The sequence below is a fragment of the Telopea speciosissima genome, chromosome 2 (assembly GCF_018873765.1).
Source record: "Telopea speciosissima isolate NSW1024214 ecotype Mountain lineage chromosome 2, Tspe_v1, whole genome shotgun sequence".
Classification (NCBI taxonomy): Eukaryota; Viridiplantae; Streptophyta; class Magnoliopsida; order Proteales; family Proteaceae; genus Telopea; species Telopea speciosissima.
The window spans coordinates 15,814,338-15,839,690 of NC_057917.1; positions in this window are offsets into that span (position 1 = coordinate 15,814,338).

Genomic DNA, 25,353 nt, shown 5'->3' on the forward strand with positions numbered 1-25,353 from the left:
GACACAACTTCCCCACATATCCCATAGCAGCGGAGAGATTATTGCTGACACTCCGTTTTTGTTTCGCTGTTGGAGTCTTATCTTGGTTATGGGTTGAAGTATGGATCCCTTCCTCAACTTCATTGTCTCCCACATTCTCTACACTTGCTGGAGTGTCCTGGGGTGGTGTACGAATTTCCTCCTCAACATCTAGATCTTCAAGTCCAGTTGTCACCCAGTCCTATGTGTTAACTACTCCACCATCTCCACGAGCATAAGAATCTCCAAATACAATTTGGAGCTCATGCCAATGTGGCAAGCCTTGATGCCTAAACTTTTTCCAAGCAGAATTGACCTATATAAAATAACATACTAGAATTTTAATACACAATCACAAATATAATAGTCTATATTCAACCAAGGAAAAATAGTTATATAGTATTTACCGATATAGCTCTATCCCAAACACTGTCATCATCAACGGTAACTGTGTTGGTAATTGAGTTCCATCCAAACCCCGTCAGTTGAAGCAATGATTTAAAACTTTCGTACTCTATCCTCATCTTGTTGAACTTGTTCCTTATCTATTCCCTGTCGAAAGTCCTACCAAGCATGGCTTCTAACCGGGTTTGAATGTCATCCCATCCATTCTTATTAAAGGTTGCCCCAGCCTTGTTGCCACATCTTACATTCTCTACCATTAACCGAACTAGTATAGCAGTCTCATTGGTGGTCTAAGAGACAGGCCCTACTTTTCCTTTTCCTTTTGATTTTGCTGCAGAAGCCATAAGATCTGAATATAGATAACAAAGAAAATTAAAAAGTAGTTGTTGTAGTCCAAGCTAATAATATTGTACTTTGTATATTTCCTATCCTATTTTTTTCATATAAGAAATAATCTAATAAATCAATTGAGTTACACCAAAATTCTATTGATCATAGATGAAAGAAAACCAGAACAAGGGACATTCCAACACCCCCCCCCCTCATCCCCCAAAAAAAAAGAAAAAAAAATAGAATATTTCACATGTAATTACCATATGAATATTTCAAATCCTCAAGTAGCATTCGCTACTATTCTTGGTGTTCAGTTCAAACAGAGGGGTTGGAAATAGAAAATAAAGAGAGGAACAGTGCTATTCTTGGTATTTAGTTCAAACTGCACATCTTTCTTCTTCTCCTTCTCAATCTCAGTTTTCGGTTGGTAATACAGAGTGAAACAGTGCTATTCTTCAACTTATGAACAAAAACAGAAATAAGAAACTAGTATGTGAAGAAAGGGTAAACAACAGAAAACTGAGATTGACAAGGAGCAGAAGAAGAAGAAGAAAGATAGCAGGAAAGGTTATGGACTAGGCCTCTTAACTGGAACTTGACTAGCCACTAGTCCATCTTGGCATCCAGAGGCTGCTGTTGCATCTCAATAAAGCACCTACATCTAACAGAAAATTACAAGTACAGAGCTAAGGGTTTATCAAAATCATGGAGGGCTAGAGCCTCACTCTTTTATCTATAACTTGGAGAAAACAACATGATAGAAGGTGGTTTTGATATATGCAAATCAGTACCCACAGAACAGGACATAAAAAGAATTGAGGGAAAAGTCACCGAAAAAAATCCAGAATTCAGATAGACTGAGAGAGTTCATCCAAGACATAAAACAGAGAAAATTTCCAGATTCGAGTTTAAATTGATAAAACACATCTATCCCAAAAGTTTCGGTCAATTCACACCAAGGGCAAAATGGAGTAAACGACCCATTATGAAGACAGAGAGAGTTCATCTAGAAAAAAAAAAAAAAAAAAAAAAAAAGGAGTAAAACAACCATTACGAAGACAGATCAGAGAACTACAGATCTACTACCTTCACAAACCAGAATCCCCAAAATCCCTAACATCCATCCAGACCTAAAAATCAAATATTTCAACAGATCCAAAATCATACCTTTCGACGAGTACTTCTAATTTTATGATTGTAGATCCAAAACCTGAGATTCCTGAGACACAAATGGGAGGAAAAAATTCAGTCCTCGTCAAAATCATAATCTAACAACGATCAACAGAGAGAGAGAGAGACAGAGATAGCGTGAGGGAAAGAACGAGCAAAGAGAGACAGAGATAGCGAGATAGAGAGTGAGAGAGGGAGAGACAGAGAGAGCGTGAGGGAAAGAACGAGCAAAGAGAGAGAGAGATAGCGAGATAGCGTGTGAGAGAGGGAGAGAGCGAGCGTGACAGAGAGAGAAAGAGAGGATGACAGAGGAAGATACATAGAGAAAGGAGAAGAGAGCGTGAAGGAGAGAGCGAGAGAGAGAAACCATTGTACCTGCAGGTGGTTCGAGTGTTTCCTTCTCTTCCTTCCCCTCCTCTTCTCGCAATTGCGTTTCTTTCGATTGTGAAGTCACGGGTTTTGCTCGATAGCCTTCTCGATTTTGTTCTTTGTTCTTTGTAGACCGTCTCCAAGACGGTCTGTAAAGAACGTTCTTTTACTTCAAAAATCCCGGTTCGGTCTTTAAAGAATAAAAAAATGAACCGGTAAGCCAAACACAAAATGGCATTTTTTCGTTCCTAAAGAACGAAAAAACAGTTCTGAACGCTGTTCAGACATTTACCAAATGTAGCCTTACTCTTTTAGCCCAACTTCTTACACCATGATAGTCAATCCTAATTCCGACCTAACCAAGGTTATCTTTTCACTCCCTAGGGTATGCTAAGGATGGATCAATCTAAACCCACCTTGTTAGTTAGGGAAGATGGAATGTGTAAGTTAATGAAAGAAGTCGAAGAACTTAAGTAAAGGGTTATCAAGGGCATCGATGAGATATGAGAATTGAAACAAATGGTCGGACATCTTATTCAGATTCAACTTTTTTAAAATACCCTTATTAGGAGAATCAATGGTTCAAAATCAGATCACTGAAGGACCCCCAAAATCTCATCCCTTACATGATGCATTGAACCATGAATCAGATCTTATATTAGAAGATGGAAAACATAAAGTTACAATATCTTAGGTAATGTCCCATAGATTCTCTCATGAGAAATTGAAGACTTTACTATCTTGGGTAAAGCCCTATAGATCGTTACAAAAATAATATGGGAAACATAAAGTTACAACATCTCCTTAGACGATCAACATAACGGATTTTGTAGATCCACTCCCTCACAATAGCAGCTTGATGAGTGATGGTGGTGTAGGCAACCATCCAAAGAAAAGGCAGATCAACTAGCATATCGTATATCATGGAGCGACATCCATAACGATGAATGTAATAAGGGATGAGCCTCCAATTTGCTGGAAGACGGGCCGAGGACTTAGCAATCACATCGTAGGCAACCTCAGCTGCATATGAGGATGACTATCAGGCTGTAGGTAACCTCCACTGAAACTAGGGGAATTGATAGAGAGGCCCCTAGATCACAATTGAATAATGGGAAGCCGAAGGTTTGATCTCAGGAGGAGAGAATAGAGGACCCTTTGAGCATCCTGCAACTCATCTCACCACCACCCTCGACCGAAGGGAGGTTCCCACTCCTAGCGAAGTTGGAAGAAATCTCCACAGGAAGAAAAATGAGCCAACCTCTGCACCCATCTGGTCCTCCTTCATAACCCCTTCTAGTGGCTCAAAGATGCAAATATCACCTTTAAAACACAAGCATCACCTTGGTTGTGAAACTACCCCTGGGGAGAAGAAGAACCTTGGTATGTTCAACAAATAATGAGGTGGTACGTTGTACGAAGATCGCCCCCATGATAACACCGTTGCTCGAAGAATACCCCTGAAATAGGCACTAGAAAGAAGATCACCTTTGAAAATCAACTGCACCAACATTAAGATAAAACAACAGAGTTGCATGGTTAAGATTCTAAGTCCTAAGCATGAAGGGGTCAAGCAGAAGGAAAGAAAGTCCTCACTGGAAAGGCATGACCTTTGGGTTAGGAGACACCCAAAGAAAGATTAATCCTACAAGGAAATCATGAGCTAAGAAAAATGATGAAGGCACACCCCTTATAAAGTAATGCTAATGGTCAAGATCCACTCCAGAAGGACACATGAGATCAGGTGATTGTTCATTCCCAAGCAGTCTTTTCAGTTCCTCGGAAGGTGGACCACATGATATTGCCCCAGAAGCTGAACCTCAATGGGTGCCACCTAGGGAAGGCCTGATAATAACGCGATTTAAAAATCTTTGGCCATGTACGGTGAATATTCATGATGGCATTCAAAACAGTCAAACGTGGATCTAACCACCAGAAATAGACCTCAGGAATAGTAGGCTAGGGAAGGATAAAAGACCTCCAAGGTAGAGGCACGTACCTAAGACCGTAGGGGTGTAACAACCTAAGCTAAGCAAGAAGTCATGAAAGACCTCCATGGCAGAGGCACACGCCTAAGACCTTAGGGGTGCAATAACCTAAGCCACGCAAGAAGTCATGAAAGATCTCCAAGGCAGTGGCACACGTCTAAGACCTTAGGGGTATTACAACCTAAGCTAGGCAAGAAGTCATGAAAGACCTCCAAGGCAAAGGCACACTTCTATGACCTTAGGGGTGCGATGACCTAAGCTAGGCAAAAAGTTATGAAAGACCACCAAGACAAAGGCACACACCTAAGAACTTAGGGGTGCCATGACCTAAGCTAGGCAAGAAGTCAAGGTAAGACCACTCCATAACAGAGACATATGCCTAAGACCTTAGGAAGCTAATGACTTAATCTAGGCAAGAAGTCATGCTATGGCCTCCACGACAGAGGCATACACCTAAAACTTCAGGAATATGACACCCTAAGTTAAGGAAAAAGTCACAAAAAATGTTTCAAAACAAATGTATACAAGAGTGAACATGGTAAAGGGATGTGAAGCCATAATTTGTGTTTCATTACAAGCTTCGTGCAAAAAATATTTGTTTACAAAAGAAGAAGACAAGGAAAAATTCTTCAGTTTTGAGCATTGTTTGAGTTAAAATAAAACCGCAAGCGTACGGGTCAATCGTAGCTACGGGTCGAACACGAGGAGATATACGCCACTCTATTTAACTAACTTAAAAGTAATGCAAAATGAACCAAATTAAAGTGTTAAATTAAACTAATTAAACTAACGAAAATCAATGCATCCTAACTCATAAGCATCTAACAAAATTAAGGGATTAAATCGGCGTCCTAACACATGAGCATCTAACCTATCAAACTAAAGCGAATTGAAAGGAATAAAAATGCAGCCACACATACTAACCACATAAAAAGAAATAAGGGAATAAAAATGCATCCATAAACCACAACCATATAAAATTAAAATAAAAGAAATAGAGGGGGAAGAAGAAGAAGAGAGAGAGATAGAGGAGATGGAGAATGAGATTGAGAGTTTAGATAGTAAAACCTGGATGTGCTTACATGAATGTAAATGAAAAGCTTGAATACTTGCATAAACTTACCATGACCTCCTCTTCTAAATCTTCAAGTCTTGTCATCAACTTAAGAACTTAGACTAGAAGGCTTAAAACCTAAACTAGAATTAAGAAATTACAACCCAATTGAAGACTTAAATTGAAATTAAAGCATAAACTAAACCTATTATAAGCATTAACTAAAAATTATAAAAGCAAACTAGAACTTAGAAAAGCCAAAAATCACAAATTAGAAGGAGAAGAAGAGAAGAAATTTCACTCAGTGAATGAGCCAATTTTTACAAGAGAGGTAGGGGGTATTTATAGGTGGAAGAGAGGAGAAGAGAGAAGATGGAAGTGTAGGAGAAATATTCCCTAAGAAAAGAGAATATTCTCTTCTCTTTCCTCTTTTACAATGCCTTGAATCCTAAGAAAAAGAAAAAAATAGAAAGAAGAAGAAGAGAAGATTGTTTACATAGCACCTTCTATTTACAGAAAAATAAACTTCCAATTCTAACAAGTGCTTCCTTTTCTTTGTAGATATCTTCTCCAAGCAATAAAATCAAAGCATCTTTGATTTTTCAACCTTCCATAGATGAGAAAATATAAATCTATCCCAAGTAGAATTCCAGAAGTGCCCTTGAGAAGTTGGAGGAGAGAGAGAGTAAGGGTGATGACTAGGATTCCTTTAAGAATAAATAAAATACCCATTCTGTCCTTCAGAAAACGTGGAGCATGGGGTGCTTATATAGGTCTCACCATTGTGTTCCTTGCGAAAAATCACACAAAATAGACCCAAATTTCATCCAATTCGGAGTTGGGGAGCCCAAGATATCTCAAGTTGAAGTTGGACTGTCCAGAGCTTTCCAAATGGAATCTTTCGGGTACAGTAAAGTAACTTCTGATAATTTCATTAAGGCTCCTAAAATCCGAACTTCCGTTTCACTTTGTTCCCATCCGACTGTCAATAATTATAAATAAACCCCTGCAGACCATTTTCACGCATCGTTACGGAAACGGCCATAACTTCTTCGTTTCAACTCGGAATTAAGCGCCGTTTGAACCATTGCGAGGCTGACTCGATGGGCTATGCATCCATTTACACTTCTAAAAAGCTTAAAAACATATCCTTAGCATCATCTCCTTCATTTTCACAAGAATTCACCTAAACCCTGAAAAGCACAAGAAAGCACCGAGTAACTCTGTCCAATGTGGTAAAATGTATAATTTATGCCCTAAAATTTCACACATAAATGTGCTCATCAGATTCCCCCACACTTGAACGTTACTTGTCCTCAAGTAAAGCAAAAGAAAAACTAACCTAGAATGTAGAAAATCCTAACTCACTTTCGTAGGAATCACGGTTGCACTTAGCATGTGCAACAAGCCTTTAAACCCCTAGGTTACCCCTAGTGGACGAGTTGTGTCTCGTGAGTGTTTGCAGTGAATATACACCCAAAATTCAATTGTAAATGAATGATGTAAATTTTAATCATGGCATAAGTAGGACAGTGCACATAATCCCAAAAAAGTGCTCAACTAAAGATTAAGGAGCCAAAGGTTCCCCCACACTTGAATTTTATCGCCCCACATCAATTCAAGTAACAAGCATGCATCAAGTTCAAGGGATCTCCTAATATTTTCTGAACACTACTCACCTTCAAGTAAACCCCCCATACCTTCGATGGAACCAAAGACTTAGGCATTGAGTATTGTTGACCATACTTTTTTTTTTTCAGGCATTAAAGCAAAAGTTTTTTTTCTTTCTCAACCACAAACTCTATTTCTACTCCACTACTGTTCTCTGAATGACATGGTGGAGCATACACCAGACACCCAAATACTTGGTAGCTTCGCTTTTTGCATATATCCATAAGACATTGAGACATTGATGCAAGAGTTTTTTTTTTTTTTTGAGTTTCCTTCCAAGGAATTTCGATCAAGTCACCCTGCTTCATGAGGCACAGTGCCCTGTCTAGTCCTAAGGAATTCCACTTTCTTTTCTGTTCCTTGTTTTTTTTCTTTTTTTTTTTTTTTTTTTCATTCACTTCCACTTTCATGTCTTACCTTGCCACAAACAAATTGGTCTCAACTACTAGCCAAAAGATCAAAGGGTCCATAAAACACATAGAAGAATCTAGCCATCAAATGAAATAACGCTCATATTTTTCAATTCAATCCCTCTCATCGGATACAAATCAATTACCGTCCTTGAAAAGGGATTTTTTATTATTTCGCATGCTAGGATACCTAATTCCCTCTTTCTCTCGCTTTGCAATCAAAGAGACTTATGCACATACCCAAAAACTATCGCCACAATCAAAATTCACAATTAAAGTCCAACACACCCCCCCACACTTAATTCATGCAGTGTCCTCAATGCATGCAGAAAAGAAAGAATAAGGACAAGGGAGGGGATACATACCAGGATATCAGGGGTCAAGATAAAGAGGCTCATGGAGATTCATGACCTCTTCGTCAACTGGAGTAGGCATCTCTATGTACGGCTTCAATCTTTGGCCATTGACCTTGAAAGTAGCTCCTGTAATTGGATTGAGGACTTCAACAGCCCCATGAGGATAAACTTTTTGAACAATATGGGGCCCATCCCATCTAGAACGCAGCTTACCTGGAAAGATATGCAAACGAGAATTGTACAACAAAACATTCTGGCCTACCTCAAAAGATTTTCTCAAAATGTGCCTATCATGGAAAGCCTTGGTTTTTTCCTTGTAAATTCGGGCATTCTCATATGCCTCATTCCTAAGCTCTTCCAACTCAGATAGTTGGAGTTTCCTATGGGCACCTACAGTGTGTAGGTCAAAGTTAAGCTTCTTGATAGCCCAAAAGGCCTTGTGCTCAATCTCTACAGGTAAGTGACATGCCTTTCCATACACCAGACGGTACGGAGATTGACCAAGATCGGTCTTGAAGGCTGTCCTATGGGCCCACAACGCATCTACCAATCGGTTAGACCAATCCTTACGGTTCGGGTTGATGGTTTTCTCAAGAATTTGCTTGATCTGCCTATTTGAAACCTCAACCTGGCCACTGGTCTGGGGATGGTAGGGTGTGGCCAACTTATGGACGACACCATATTTTTTCATGAGGGCCTCAAAAGGCCGATTACAAAAATGCTTGCCCCGATCACTAATGAGAGCCCGGGGAGTACCAAAACGGGAGAAGATGTTCTCCTTCAAAAATTTCACAACCACCTTGTGGTCATTGGTCTTACAAGCAATCGCCTCAATCCATTTGGACACATAGTCCACAAGAAGTAATATGTACAGGTTACCAAAAGAGTTAGGAAAGGCCCCATAAAATCAATACCCCATACATCAAACACCTCAACCACGAGTGGGTTGAGGGGCATCATATTTCTCTTAGTAAGACGCCCTAAGGATTGGCATGAAGAACATGCCCGCAATAAGTAAAGCGTCTTTAAACAGACTAGGCCAATAAAATCCACACTTTGTAAAACTTTGGCCTGATCTTATTAGGCCCAAAATGACCTCCACAAGCTGATCATGGCAAAAAGATAAGGCAGATTGTTGCTCATGATCGGGACACATCTCCGAATTACTTGATCCGGCAGGTCTTAAAAAGATAAGGATCATCCCAAAAGAAATACTTAACTTGTGAAAAGAAACGATTCTTATCTTGGGTGGACCAATGTGCAGGTGTCACACTCGTAACCAGATAATTAACAATGTCAGCAAACCAAGGTTCACTAGACACTGCCATCAGATACTCATCAGGAAAATTCTCGTTGATTGGAGAATCAACAGTCAAGGAATTAGGCAGCCGGGATAGATGGTCTGCAACCAAATTTTCACACCCTTTCTTATCCCTAATTTCAAGATCAAATTCTTGTAACAAAAGGACCCACCTAATGAGGCGAGCCTTGGCATCTTTCTTCTGCACAAGATATTTGATAGCTGCATGGTCAGTATAAACAATCACATGTGATCCAACCAAGTAGGGCCTAAACTTCTCTAAAGCAAACACAACAGCTAAAAATTCTTTCTCAGTGGTGGTATAATTAAGCTGTGCATCATTAAGAGTCCTACTTGCATAATAAATCACATGGGGCAATTTATTGATTCTTTGCCCAAGAACAGCCCCTATAGCAAAATCAGAGGCATCACACATAAGTTCAAATGAAACTGTCCAAATTGGAGCTTGAATAATGGGGGCTGAAGTCAATGCTCTTTTCAATTGCTCAAAACTATCATGACACTCAGAAGAGAAATCAAATGGGCAGTCCTTTGCCAAAAGAGAGGTGAGAGGTCTAGCTATCTGGCTAAAGTCCTTGATGAATCTTCTATAAAAACCTGCATGGCCAAGAAAAGATCGAATGTCCTTCACACTCTTGGGTGGTGGTAAATTGGCTATAAGGTCCACCTTAAATCTATCAACCTGGATCCCTTCTTTGGACACAATGTGACCAAGAACTATACCTTGCTTTACCATGAAGTGGCACTTCTCCCAATTCAGGACCAAGTTCTTTTCTATGCATCTTTTAAGAACCAAAGAGAGATGATGCAAGCAATTAGAAAAAGTAGAGCCGTGAATAGAAAAATCATCCATAAACACCTCTAGGAAGTGCTCTACCATATCAGAAAAGATACTCATCATGCACCTTTGGAATGTAGCAGGGGCATTGCAAAGCCCAAAAGGCATACGCCGGTAAGCAAAGGTTCCATAAGGACATGTGAAAGTGGTCTTGTGTTGGTCCTCTAGAGCAATAGGAATTTGGTTATAACCTGCATAACCATCAAGAAAACAATAATATTCATGGCCAGCTAGTCTCTCTAACATCTGATCAATAAAAGGTAAGGGGAAGTGGTCCTTCCAAGTTGCCGCATTTAATTTCCTATAGTCAATGCACACTCTCCATCCTGTTTGGATACGGGTTGGAATCAACTCATTATTAGCATTCTCAACTACAGTGACTCCTCCTTTCTTAGGCACAACCTGCACAGGACTCACCCATTGGCTATCAGAAATAGGATAAATGATGCCATGATCCAAGCATTTTAGGATCTCTTTCTTGATTGCCTCTTTCATCACAGGATTAGCCCTCCTTTGGGGTTCCCTAGAAGGTTTGGAACTCTCCATCAGATGTATATGATGTTGAACAATGGAGGGGCTAATACCTTTGATGTCAAACATGGTCCAACCTATGGCTTCCTTATTGTCCTTTAGAAGCTTAATCAACTCTTCTTCCTGAATAGAAGTCAAATCAGAAGCAATAATAACAGGAAGAGTATGATCATGTCCTAAGAAGACATACTTGAGGTTGGAGGGCAATGCCTTCAACTCTAATGTGGGGGGCTCAATAATAGAGGATTTGGGAATGGAAGTGGATAGGGGTCCAAGGGGCTCCAAAGGTGGTTGGATGCTCCAGACCTCAGATAAGGGAGTATCATCAACACCCTCCAATTCTTGCATACATTCTTGAAATCCCGAATCAAAATCAATCTCAAAGAACGTATCAATATCATCGGGAAATCCTTGAAGCATATGCACCTCTTCATCCATGTCAGGCTGCTTGCCCAACCTAAACACATTGAAGTCAACAGAAGTATTGCCAAAAGATAATTTCATGAGACCATTCCTGCAATTGATTAAAGCATTACTGGTAGCTAGGAATGGTCTACCCAATATGATTGGGATTTGGTCCTTGAAGTTGGCAGTGGGTTGGGTATCTAAAACAATAAAATCTACAGGAAAAATAAATTCTCCAACCTTCAACAGGACATCCTCAATCATTCCCTTAGGAACTTTAACAGACCGATCTGCAAGTTGAAGAGTAATTTTGGTTGGTTTCAGTTCTCCCAATCCCAGTTGTTGGTAGACATGAAAGGGTAAGAGGTTCACACTTGCACCAAGGTCCAATAAGGCATGATCAATAGTAGTATGGCCTATAGTGCAAGAGATGGTGGGGCTTCCCGGATCCTTATGCTTGGCTGCTACTGGCTGTGAGATTAGAGAACTAATGTTAGCAGCCAAGAATGCCTTTTTGGGCACATTGGTGGTCCGCTTTTGGGTGCATAAGTCTTTGAGGACTTTAGCATAAGCAGGGATCTGGGCAATAGCATCCAACAAGGGGATATTCACCTGAACCTGTTTGAACACATCCAATATCTTCTCCACAGAAGGAGACTTCTTGCTAACCAACCTATTTGGGAAAGGGGCAGGTGGGGTATAAATTCTTTCAAGGTTGGTCTTTTTAACTTTCTCAACAGAATCCTCTTTGGTTTTCTCAACCAAATCATCTGGTATATCTTTAGGTTCATCAGACGAACCTGAAATAGTAGGCACTTCAACGGCCTCTTCAGAAAGGGGAGAGTCAACAGGAGTATGAGATGATAAAGACTGAGGTGCACTAGCCTGTTGATACTCACGACCACTCCTTAAAGCATACACAACATTTACCTGTCTAGAGGGCCCTTGGTGCTGTTGGCCTTGTGCAACATTGGTTGGAGGAGCTTGGGTACCTTGCTGAATATGAACCTGATGCCTAGGATTTGGCTCAGGCTGGCTAGGTAACTTCCCTGTTTCCCTCTCATGCACGATTGTGACAAGCTGGGTGAGTTGTTTTTCCATGTTATTGTGGCTTGTCATGAGAAGAGCTATCTTGTTGTCCATCTCGTTCAGTCTTGTTGCCTCTCCTATATTGGTAAACCCTGGGGGTTGCTGATAAGGTGCAAGGAGAGGAGGCCTAGCAGAATTAATAGAAGATCCTGGATGAGGACGAGGGGGAAAGGGGTTAGGAGACATTCCTTGGCTTTGTGGTGCATAGTTGGTCCTTTGGGCACCAACCTGGCCTTGATGGTTAAAGTTGGATGGGCCTGCTTGGTTCCCTTGATTCCATGAGAAATTGGGGTGATTTCTCCATCCTGGATTGTAAGTATTGCTATATGGGTTATTTTGGTAGAGAGCACTTACATTCTCAGTGCTGGAACTGCCCACCAAGGTGTTGGGGCATTCCTCAGAAAGGTGTCCAGGGGTTTGGCACCAACTGCATACCGACACATGGTTGATCGGATTGACCGGATTAACTGGTATAGACTCTTTAAGAACTATGGACTCCAACCGTTTTATGAGGCTATCAAGTTTGGCCTCCTTGGCTGGCATACCCTCAATGAGATACCCCTTAGTGGTCCTTTCAGCCTCTTGGGAAGATTCCCATTCCCTAGTCTTATCAGCCAAGTTGGTTAAGAATGTCCATGCATCATTCTCCTCAGAAAAAGAAGTAAAGCCTGCTGGACACATAGACTCTACAAGTTGCTTGGTCTGATAATCAATACCCTCATAAATAATTTGGCATAGCTGCCACAAGTCAAAACCATGGTGAGGGCATTCTAAGAGGAGGTCCTTGAATCTTTCCATGAATTTAGAAAAGGACTCATGTGGTTTCTGCCTGGAACTGGAGGATGTCACTTTTAAGCTTATTGGTCTTGTGAAGAGGGAAGAATTTTCTCAAAAAGACAATGGTGAACTCATCCCATGTATTAATCGAGTTTGTTGGCAGTCCATAGAGCCACTTCTTGGCCTGGTCTTTCAGGGCAAATGGTATAAACCTAAGCCTAATCGCATCATCAGTCAAATTCGGACCTTAATTAGAACACGGACCTCCTCAAATTCCCTAAGGAAGAGATATGCATCCTCATTAGCCATCCCATGGAAATGGGGTAGCATCTGATGAAGTTGGTCTTGAGTTCATAGTTATTCCTTGTAACAACAAGAGACTAATGCATGATGTGCAGCCCTGGTGGGGTAAAACCTATCCTTAAGAGTCTTGGGTTGTTGGTCACCCATGGTCAAAGGTGGTAGAGAAGGTGGTCTTCTAATAAGACGATTACTTGAATCACGAGTCCACACCTTAGCCACCTAAATAGATATGAGGTCGCCCTTAGAAAAATTAAAGAAAAATAAAACACTTAAAAAAAAAAAAAAAAAAAAACTAGAAACAAGAGGGACCCCAAGGTAGATAGTGCATCTCTATCCCTCAAAAATCGAAACAATGGCTCAAAAGTGTAAGGATGCCATATAGGTTGACAAAGGGAACCCGTATAGTCTTCTATAGCCACCTACGTGCGACTCCAATATGGATTCGATGTAGAATGGAGGTCTACTATACGTTTATGTTTCCAACACTCTCACTATGTCGCTTTCCTGTTATCAAGAGTGGTCACCTCCAAAGATAAGTCACATGTCAATCCACCCAACCAAGTCAAGATGTAGCGTCATAGGTAACTTAATCCTATGAGGGACACCAAAAGATGGAGGGTTGAAGCATATGAAGGACTTTAGATTGGATACACACTATTTGAAACAGAAGAGAAACAAGAAGAGGTTTTCAAAAACTGATTTTTTTTTTTTTTTTTTCAAAAAAAAAAAAAAAAAAAAAGAGAAAATAATAAACTAAAACACTTCGTACTACTTAAAAATCAGATAAATAAAATGGACAATAATCTCCCCGGCAACGGCGCCAAAAACTTGTTTGAGTTAAAATAAAACCGCAAGCATACGGGTCAATCGTAGCTACGGGTTGAACACGAGGAGATATACGCCACTCTATTTAACTAACTTAAAAGTAATGCAAAATGAACCAAATTAAAGTGTTAAATTAAACTAATTAAACTAACGAAAATCAATGCATCCTAACTCATAAGCATCTAACAAAATTAAGGGATTAAATCGGCGTCCTAACACATGAGCATCTAACCTATCAAACTAAAGCGAATTGAAAGGAATAAAAATGCAGCCACACATACTAACCACATAAAAAGAAATAAGGGAATAAAAATGCATCCATAAACCACAACCATATAAAATTAAAATAAAAGAAATAGAGGGGGGAAGAAGAAGAAGATAGAGAGAGATAGAGGAGATGGAGAATGAGATTGAGAGTTTAGATAGTAAAACCTGGATGTGCTTACATGAATGTAAATGAAAAGCTTGAATACTTGCATAAACTTACCATGACCTCCTCTTCTAAATCTTCAAGTCTTGTCATCAACTTAAGAACTTAGACTAGAAGGCTTAAAACCTAAACTAGAATTAAGAAATTACAACCCAATTGAAGACTTAAATTGAAATTAAAGCATAAACTAAACCTATTATAAGCATTAACTAAAAATTATAAAAGCAAATTAGAACTTAGAAAAGCCAAAAATCACAAATTAGAAGGAGAAGAAGAGAAGAAATTTCACTCAGTGAATGAGCCAATTTTTACAAGAGAGGTAGGGGGTATTTATAGGTGGAAGAGAGGAGAAGAGAGAAGATGGAAGTGTAGGAGAAATATTCCCTAAGAAAAAAGAATATTCTCTTCTCTTTCCTCTTTTACAATGCCTTGAATCCTAAGAAAAAAAAAAAAAAAAAAAGAAAGAAGAAGAAGAGAAGATTGTTTACATAGACCTTCTATTTCTAGAAAAATAAACTTCCAATTCTAACAAGTGCTTCCTTTTCTTTGTAGATATCTTCTCCAAGCAATAAAATCAAAGCATCTTTGATTTTTCAACCTTCCATAGATGAGAAAATATAAATCTATCCCAAGTAGAATTCAGAAGTGCCCTTGAGAAGTTGGAGGAGAGAGAGAGTAAGGGTGATGACTAGGATTCCTTTAAGAATAAATAAAATACCCATTCTGTCCTTCAGAAAACGTGGAGCATGGGGTGCTTATATAGGTCTCACCATTGTGTTCCTTGCGAAAAATCACACAAAATAGACCCAAATTTCATCCAATTCGGAGTTGGGGAGCCCAAGATATCTCAAGTTGAAGTTGGACTGTCCAGAGCTTTCCAAATGGAATCTTTCGGGTACAGTAAAGTAACTTCTGATAATTTCATTAAGGCCCCTAAAATCCGAACTTCCGTTTCACTTTGTTCCCATCCGACTGTCAATAATTATAAATAAACCCCTACAGACCATTTTCACGCATCGTTACGGAAACGGCCATAACTTCTTCGTTTCAACTCGGAATTAAGCGCCGTTTGAACCATTGCGAGGCTGACTCGATGGGCTATGCATCCATTTACACTTCTAAAAAGCTTAAAAACATCTCCTTAGCATCATCTCCTTCATTTTCACAAGAATTCACCTAAACCCTGAAAAGCACAAGAAAGCACCGAGTAACTCTGTCCAATGTGGTAAAATGTATAATTTATGCCCTAAAATTTCACACATAAATGTGCTCATCAAGCATTATGGGGAGGAACGTCATCAGGAAGATCCTTGGCTACAAGTTTAGACATGGCTTGGACCTCAACAACATCCTCAGGCTTGGTAATGACATTCAAGGGAGTTTCTTTACAAATCTTGGGGATCTCATCAATGGACTGAGGGGCATCGACTAGTTCAACAGGAAGCCCCTTTAATTTTTTATTTATATTAAACTGAGATTCCACTCCACGAACATAAAGGACCACATTCTTCATGTCATCGATGTATGCGTCAACACTGCCAACCAGCATCTCCTCCTTAAACTCTTCAAATGCATGGAAGTCCACAATCGCCTAGGCCGCAATAGCCTCACTCTCCTCCTTGGCCTTAGTTCCACCTCGGAAACAACAATAGCCTTGGTAGCCTCAGCCTCCTCCAGCCTAGCCTTAAGAACTTTCAACTGCTCCTCAGCCTCTAATGCCTTCCTTTCCACGCTAAGTTTAGCCTTGTTCAATCCTTTTACCTCATCCTCGAGTTGACAGTTCACCTTTTGTAGTGCCTCACCAGCCTTTCGCAGGTTAGCCACCTTATTCTCCCCCAAGTTCATTATGTCATTAAACTAGACTTGGAGCTTCCTATAGTCAACTTCAAGTCCGTGACACTTGGTCATTGTAAAATCAAATGGGTTGAGAACCTCACCGCTATGAATCACAGACTAAAAAAGTAAGTGATTAGACAAGTCTAACATGCCAGAAGAGACTAAGATAACAAAAATAAAGTTGAACTTACTGAGGCCAACATATAAAAAGTCCTTTGGACTAGCATCTTGTTGTCTAGTTCCCAAGCATGGACCACATCTCTTTCTAAGCTACCCTTGAAGAGGAGCTCTCGGGCCACGTCTACAAACTTGAGTGCTAATTGCTTTGCACCAACCCCCAAGAGGGGATGAAGAAGAATGCATCCAAGGGACACTTGGTGGAGGTTACCAAGAGCTGCCCCGAGTTGTCCACCTCAAGCCTAGGAGCATACAGGGGGGCCACCACACGATGGTAGGTGGGCTCGAGTGGTTGTGGCTCAAACCTCGTCTTCCACCTTTTTTGTCCATACCTTGAGCTTTGACCCATCCTTTATTGTGATACCCTTCCCTTTCTTAGGAGTGGATGATCAACAATGACAAAATTCTTGCCCATATCATAAGCAGACTCCTTGAATATGTACCACAAAGTGGACGATGAACTGGAATTCGCCTCAGGAAAAATTTTCTGCTTCTTATTCAAGCCTTCTTCGCTAGTCCCCTCAGGAACTATCTTGACATTAGAAAGCGGAGGTTGGTTTTTGACCTCGTTAGTCTTCTTCATCATAGCATACAGTTTGCTCCCCAACCTCACTAAAGGAGATGAGGCATGGGCTAGAGAACAAAAATATTGGAAAAAGATAAAAAAAAATAAGGGAAACAAAGGCTGCTAAGGCTCACCCGAACTCGGCTCAGCTCGGCTCAAACCAAGACCTATGAGAACTGACTCCTCGTTGAGGTCCCTGAGGTCAAATGGCTCGGGTGATAGGGCCATCTCAATAGATTCCATGCCCTTAGAGACCAGATAAACTTTCTCATTGGCACACAGGGATTTGATTCCACCATACTAGCTCAGAACGAAATTGGTTGATCTTGGCGAAGAAGAACCTACTCTTTCCATTATGGTTGAAGGTTGGCAAATTTGTCAAAACTTCACCTTCAACCCAAGCCAAGCAGAGAAATAAAACCACCCTCACCCAAAGTTACGTTTCTTGAGGGAGAAAAGGTGAGCAAAGACCTCGGCAGATGCCTACCTCCCTAGTTTAACAAAGAGGGCAGCAAACCCAAATATGTTCGTCCACCCGTTGGGAGCAATTGGGGCTGCCAATACATCATTCACTACATAATAGATCAGGAAGAGGAGGCCAGCCTCAAACATGTGCTCGTACAAGTAGACCTCCCTTGCCTTAGCCATACAGGCATTGAGACCTAGGTACTCTAGTGTCAATCCCAACGAGAATCGAATACAAATCCCTAAGATCCCCAAGAGAATTCCTAATTATGGAAGATTTGATCTTTGAAGCTACAGACAACCTGGCAGCAAAGAGACATCCTGCTACCAACAGAGGTAACATGCGCACCCGTATCGTTGCCCACTTTTGGGTGCTTGGAAAAAGATTTCTTTTCTGGAACAGGGCTATGACTTTTAAGCACCCAGATTTCAAGGCTACTAGTAGAAGAAGTAGAAAAAGAAAGGGTTCTCTCGGAATCAGACTCCAAGCTTATGCCATGGACGCGGCCAAGGATGTCCTTAGCCAGTCCTCTATCAAAGATAGAATTATTAGAGCTAAACATTCTAAAAAAAATAAGGAAGGTAGAACTTATTGATTGGCTCAAATCAAGAAGAACACTAAAAGTGGAATGGAATCCTTCCAGTACGACCTTCGGAGAAAACAAAGACCAGAAGGAAAAATCTAAAAAGAATAAAAGCTTCTAAATGAAGCCAAAGGCCTCATTATATAGTTGGTTTAACAAACTGATGTGTCAGTTCCCTTTTGACTCCTCGAGAAGTAGTGGAAGCGTGCAAAAATGATAGGTACAAAAATCGAGAATCCCCAGAATTTGAAAAGCTCCAACGACATCCGCTGAAAACTTCATGAATTCCCAAGGCAACCATCATCTCTTCAACTCCCACCTCGTGACTTATCGAAATATATAGAGTAGCCCAGGTCTAGGAGCGCTACTCTCGCAACTCGTACCTGACGATCTAGAATATAGGTAAAATGAACTGGCCATTCATAGTGTGGCATGTGGATAATAGATGGTTTGAAGAAGGTTGATAAGCTGGACCCATTGCGCCAGGTTATGATTCTCCAAAGAGAAACTGACTCCATATCAAGCACTTACTAAAACTATCCTACTTAGAATAAGAGACAAGCACAATGATATTCCAATGGTATAAAAAAGGCTCAATATGCAAGGGACTTAGTTCCCAAATAGGCATGGGAATCTCCCCCATAGCCACTGAAGATGTAAGATTAATATAGCAGGACTTTCCATGACTACTCCGTCTCTTAAAACGAAACTACTAACTTGGGAAGATGATGGACCAAAGAGGTACTCTCATCACCATCTCACAACACAATGTACTATACTATAAATAAGACCTCATTCGAGTAGGTATGGATCGAACTCTAAGTTGTGTGAATTCACTTTACAATTCTTTATTGCTGCCAGAGAATTTACTTAGGCATTGGAGATTCCCCCCCCCCCAAAAGAGTCTACTCTAATCATCTCTAGTATTTTCCTTGTGGATTTTGCAGCTCTGTCGTCGTCCGCAAGTTGGAACACTGCCATTGTAGTTTTTTCTTCGCAACAGATATGATTTTAAAAAAGAATATTATATATTGTGATTATCTCCATTTAGGAAAGCCAAAATCACATAACATTCAAAAGGAGTTTTAGAAATTTATATTTTTTGAAGATTGTTTTAAAGGCAAGATTTGTCTTTGCCAATATTAATGGAGAAACAATCTTTTACTCCTTAGAGAATGAACTCAATCTATACTCTCTCTCTCCCTCTAATCTCCATTGAGCTCTCTCTCCCTCTCTTGTGTGTGTGAGTATTGTAGACATTGAATTTTGTCACCCCCCCGACGATGATGACAACAAGACACGGACAGACATTGTTATCTCTCTCAAGAAGGACTCTTACCTTTGCACCCAAGCTATATCACCCTTTAATCCCCAAAATGACTTAAAAGACCCTTTTATCAAATGCTGAAGGAGGTATTACTTACCTTCCCCGACCACTACTGACCCTTTTGATAATCTCAGGTGCACTGAGAAGGGGGGTGAATCGGTGTGTTCAAGAATTCTTCCAAACTCAATCCTGTAGCTATAACAATCACACCCAAAGATTGGCTGAGGCAGTCCCATAATTACCAATCACACATGCACGTCCACCTCGCAACGACTGTGTGGCCAGGTCTACTAGACAATGCACCGCCACTCTACAGTAAACACACTCCAAGAATATGTAGGAAAAATAATAAATAAATAGTACACCAAGTATACCTGGTTCAGCCAAGCTGCCTACATCCACAGAGGAATACCCGTAAGGGTTTCGTATTTTCTCAAATATTCAACTTGAATTCTACTACTACAATAGCCCAGGTGCTACAACACCTGCTTCTGATTCCGCAACAACGAAATCTTAGGCTACAACCCCAATCCAATCAAGCCCCAACTTGAATGGTATTACAATATGAATATAAAAATTCAATTATAAGTTCCTCCCAATAACATGAACAAAATTAGGATTCTTTCAACATGAATCAAACCCTAGATATAAAATAGGACTTGTGAAATAAAATATTACCTCTCCCTGAGTAAGCCCGTGACCAACCCACTGCTTCAAGCCTTCCTGATGTCGTGCACGTTCTCCAATGTTCAAGGTAGCATCTCAGATTGATCAATTAAAGTATTCCGTGCATTATACATTCTTCTCTGTGTTTTCTACCTCTTAAAGTATCTCCAATGGATAGCTGTTGAAAAAACACACAATTTCAAAAAACATTTCATCCCATTTGGACTCTAGATAGCTAAGATACGGCCTTCCAAAGATAGATGCTCCAAAACTGGAAACCAATGGCAAATCCATAAATTATTGAATATACTTGTGACATACTACGCATAACGAGTCTACTCATATGGCAGTTACTTTGACCGCACTATTTTTCTGACATGATGATGCCATGTTGCATTTACAAAGAAACAAAGAAAAGCACGTCCTTTTTTAGCCTTTGTTAGGAGCGTATATTATATGCTCAGCCACCAAAACCAACCCAAACAGAATCTTTAATGAAGCACTTTACAACCTTGATATTGTGGTGCACTATACACATTACTCGGTACACCTAACCAATGGGAAAGCTCGCGCCAGAATCTGTTCCGCCAAATTAAATCTACTCACACCAAATGGAATATGACCAATAGATCTTGATCCAGCAGCCCAAAACTTTGTGGAACTTGACAAATCAATGGAAGAAGCATTGTTCACAGAATGCTCATTAAAAATTAAGCCAAAGATTTTGGCTAAGTACGGAGAAAAAACATCCTCTCCAGATATGCTCTGATTTTACGCGATGATACAAAAAACTCAATGTTGCCTTCATCCTAACTTAGAAATGTGTGATTCTGGTTGCGTTGGAACCAAAACGCGGCGAACTACATTTCTCATGAATACCACTTCACCCAAAATTTCCATTAAACCTTCCAAAAATGGCATTAAAGTCACTGCTATTGCATGAACCTATGAAATCACAACTTTAACAATATGAAAGCTTCACCTTCGGGCCTTCACCAAACACCTTGTAAGGACCTAATACACTGTCAAATGGTGTCCCACATGTCTAGATGCCTCTATAACCCTGCCAAATGACCAAAATGCCCTTATTACTATATAGGTGACTGTTTGACCATTTCAGATCTTTTAACTCACCAAATACCATTGCCGCATCACCAATATGGCTAATAAGGTTGCCAACAATGACAATACCACTCCAAAAAACCTCAGTTGACCCAGTTGAGCAACAATCTCCCCCTTTGGAATTGTTAGCAAATCTCTACACACACCTATCAACCACCAACTTCTCCCCCTTTGACAACAAGTACAAAGGGTCATTAAAACTCCCCCTAGCCAGAAGCTCCCCCTGTATACATGCCTCCTACTGTGCTACTGGAGTGACAATTCCAAGTTTATCTCGGAGCTGTTCAAAACTCTCTTTAGGAAGTGGTTTTGTGAAAATATTGGCGACCTGTTCTGATGTAGGGACAAAATCCAATCTCACCTCATTAGATGTGACTTTCTCCTTCAAGAAGTGATATCGGATATTGATGTGCTTTGTCCTCAAGTGTTGTACCAGATTCTTTGAAATATTTATTATGCTCATATTATCACACATAATTGGAACTGGTTCAGAGCTATCAATTCCATAATCTGCAACTTGCTTCTTCATCCATATCACTTGAGTACAACAAGCTGCCGCTGCAATATACTCTGCCTCTGTCGTAGACAATGAAACAGACTCTTGCTTCGTACGCTGTCATGCAAGAAGACTTTTGCCAAGATAGAATGCACCGCCACTAGTGCTCTTCCTATCATCCACACTACCTGCCCAATCCGCATCTGAAAATGTTGTGAGAGTGAATTTAGAGGTCTTGGAATACCATAAACCATACTCAACTGTACCCCGAAGATATCTGAAAATTCATCTAACTACCAATAGATTTGTCTTCTTTGGGCTGGCTTGAAATCTAGCTACCAGACAAACTGCTTGCATAATATAAGGCCTTGACGTTGTCAAATACAACAAACTGCCAATCATAGACCTGTACATTGTCTAATCAACTAAGGGGGAATCATCATTTGTACTCAGTTTGCATCCCACAACCATCAGTGTACCCATTGGTTTACTATCTTCCATCTAGAATTTCTTTAACATCTCTTTGGTATACTTCATCTATCATATGAAAATACCATTTTGCCGTTGACTCACCTACAATCCCAGAAAGTATAAGAGTTCTCTGAGCATGGACATCTCGAATTCTTTCTTCATGCACTCTGCAAATTGTCTACACACTTCAACATTGTGCCCTCCAAAAATGATATCATCTACGTATACTACCACAATCAATTGACTACTGCTCTCTGTCATCACGTATAAGTTGTTATCAACTATACCCTTCCGTAGTCCTAACTGATGTAAATAAGTATTAAGTCTGGAGTACCAAGCTCTTGGGGCTTGCTTCAATCCATAAAGAGCTTTCTTTAGTCTACAAACCATATCTGGATCCTCCCCAAGCTGAAAACCATCTGGTTGCTCTATATATACTTCCTCTTCAAGATTGCCATTCAAGAAAGCTGCTTCACATCCATCTGATATACCTTGAAGCCCTTGTATATAGCCAAAGCTAGGAACATCCAAATGGATTTCATCCTTGCTACCGGTGCAAAAGTCTCATCAAAATCTATTCCTTCCACCTGAGCATAGCCCTTGCACAAAAGTCTGGCTTTGTTTCTCATCACCTGGCCATCTTCATTCAACTTGTTCCTGAAGACCCACTTGGTGCCAATAATGTTCTTATGTGCCGATCTGGGAACTAACTCTCATGTGTTATTCTTCTCAATCTGATCCAACTCTTCGTTTATGGCTTTAAACCAATGTTCATCTTTGCTTGGTTCATTAACAGACTTGGGTTCCACCTGTGACAATTAAGAATATGTGATGGCCTTCATCTTTCTTGTCTACATACCTGCTTTAGGATCTCTGATGACTTGATTTGGGGGATAGGTCTTGCATCTCTCTCTGTCACTGTGTCAATCTCATGGGCATTTGTTTTTGCATCCTCATGCTTCTGAACTTCCATAACTTCATCATCCATAGTTATATCATCATTCACAGTCGTATCATCATCATACTCGTCAAAAGTTTGCTCTTCTAACACTACTGGTTTAGAGTGGGGTAATTTTTCATCAATCTTCACATCTGAACTCTCCACAACATTCCCCCACCTCTTATTGAAGCATTTATAAGCCTTAATCTTAGAGGAATACCCTAAGAAAATCCCTTCATCTGCTCTATCATCGAATTTTCCAAGGTTGTCTTCCTTTCTTTTGATGAAGCAACGACTACCAAACACCCTAAAATGTTTCACTGTGGCTTTTCTATTAAACCATAATTCATATGGAGCCTTAGATTCTTGTGGTCTCAACAAGCATCCGTTGCCAATGTAGCTAGCTGTATAGATGGCTTCTCTCCAAAAATGTTTTGTAATATTATTATCCGTAAGCATTGCCCTAGCCATTCCTTGAACTGTCCTATTCTTCCTTTCAACTACTCCATTTTGTTGAGGGGTTATTGCTGCCAAATGCTGAATTCGTATGCCCTGTTCATTACAAAATTCTATGAAAGCACTCCATGTGAACTGCTTTCCCTGGTCAGATCTAATGCACTTGATTGTTTTACCAATCTCATTCTCAACCCTTTTCTTGAATACCTTGAGGCAGTGTAAGGCTTCAGTTTTGTCCTTGAGAAAAAAGACATGTCATCCTTGAGTACTCATCAATAAGTAGTATAATATATCTCTCTCCTCCAATTGCTTGAGTCCTCATCGGTCCACATAAATCTGTATGAATTAAGTCTAAAGGCTTACTAGGATAGTGTTCATTTAACTTGTATATAGCCCTTGTTTGCTTATCCTTCTGACATGATCCACAAATATGATTTGTGGGGTTCTTAATTTTTAGAAGATCCCTAACACCCTTGTTCTTGCTCAACTTGGCTAAGTTCTTGAAATTTATATGCCCAAGTCTTCTGTGCCAAAGTGTGCTTTCATCCTCCTAACTGATCATCCATCTATCATCATTGCTCTCTATGAGAATATGCAAATTCCCATCTGTCCTAGAACCATAAACCACTGTCTTTCCATTTTTTCGTCTTCCTTATCTCAAAAATTTCCTTCGTAAATAAGACCTCTTTTCTGTGGTCACATATCTGACTCACACTCAGAAGGTTATGTTTCAACCCACTCACATACAACACCTTGCCAGATTTTATTCTTACTTGATCCAAGTTGATTGTCCCCTTCCCTTCAATCTTGGCCCCATCATTCCCCAAATCTAACTGAGCCACTTTCAACCTTATCAAGATTTAAAAATCTATCTCTTTCTCCTATCATATGAGAAGAACACCCACTGTCAAGAATCTACGGAGATGATCTTCTTTGAGCCTTGAAAGTCATCTAAATAATCAATGATTTGTTGCTTTCTCCTGTCTTCTTCTTCTCAACCCAAACTACTTTTTCAGATACAATAATGGATTTTCTAGCTTCCTTCTTTGTAAACACGTTCTTGTTATTTGTGTGATATTTCTTCTCCTTCTTCATAGACTGCCTTTGAGAGGGAAGCAAGGTCTTGCAGTTCCTTGCAATGTGACCAAGCTTGTAGCATCTATAACATTCCACATTCTAATCTTCCAGTGGTGCAAACCTATTTTTCATTTTGACAACTATAGGCTTGACATTCCTTCTACATTCTGTTACTTTGTGTCCATACATGTTGCAGCCATAACAATATCCATTGAACCTTTGAGTTTGCCAAATATTTTTCATGTAGCCATTGGATCTCTAATAGTTTACTGTAGTAAACCCATCCTCGTCAACCTTCTTGCTAGCAGAATTCGTAGGTCTTGAACTTCTTCTCTTCTCACTGACAAACCTCACCGGATTATGTGCAATGTCATTCCCTTTTATCTTCACCCACTTTGAAGAATTTTCCTTCTCATAACCAAGACCAGATTTATCATTGGTAGGTCTTTGTCTACTAAAGAGATCATCTAACATGCTAGCTCCATTTGATGCTTGATCATGTTCTTCTTAAGTTTCTTGGACACAAACCTCATTGGCCTTATCATTCACAATTATAACTATTGGGGACATAGTTGCAACTATAAGGTAGTCCTTTTTCAAATTTTTAAGTTCTACCTTTAGTTTTACTATTTCTTATTCAAGTTTGGCACATTCCTCAACTTTCAAAGATAAGTTAATGGTAATATCTTCAGTCATCTTCTGTGTTTTTTCAATGGTGAGCTCTAGTTGACTGATTTTCTCTCCTTCTTTTGCAAGCTGCTTCTCCAACATCTTGCTTCTCTTTCTTTCTATCTTGAGCTCATTTAAGGTAGTATAAAAAATAGTTTCCAGATCTTTAGCTACTGATTCATCATCCTCATCAGATTTTTCTTTCTTTT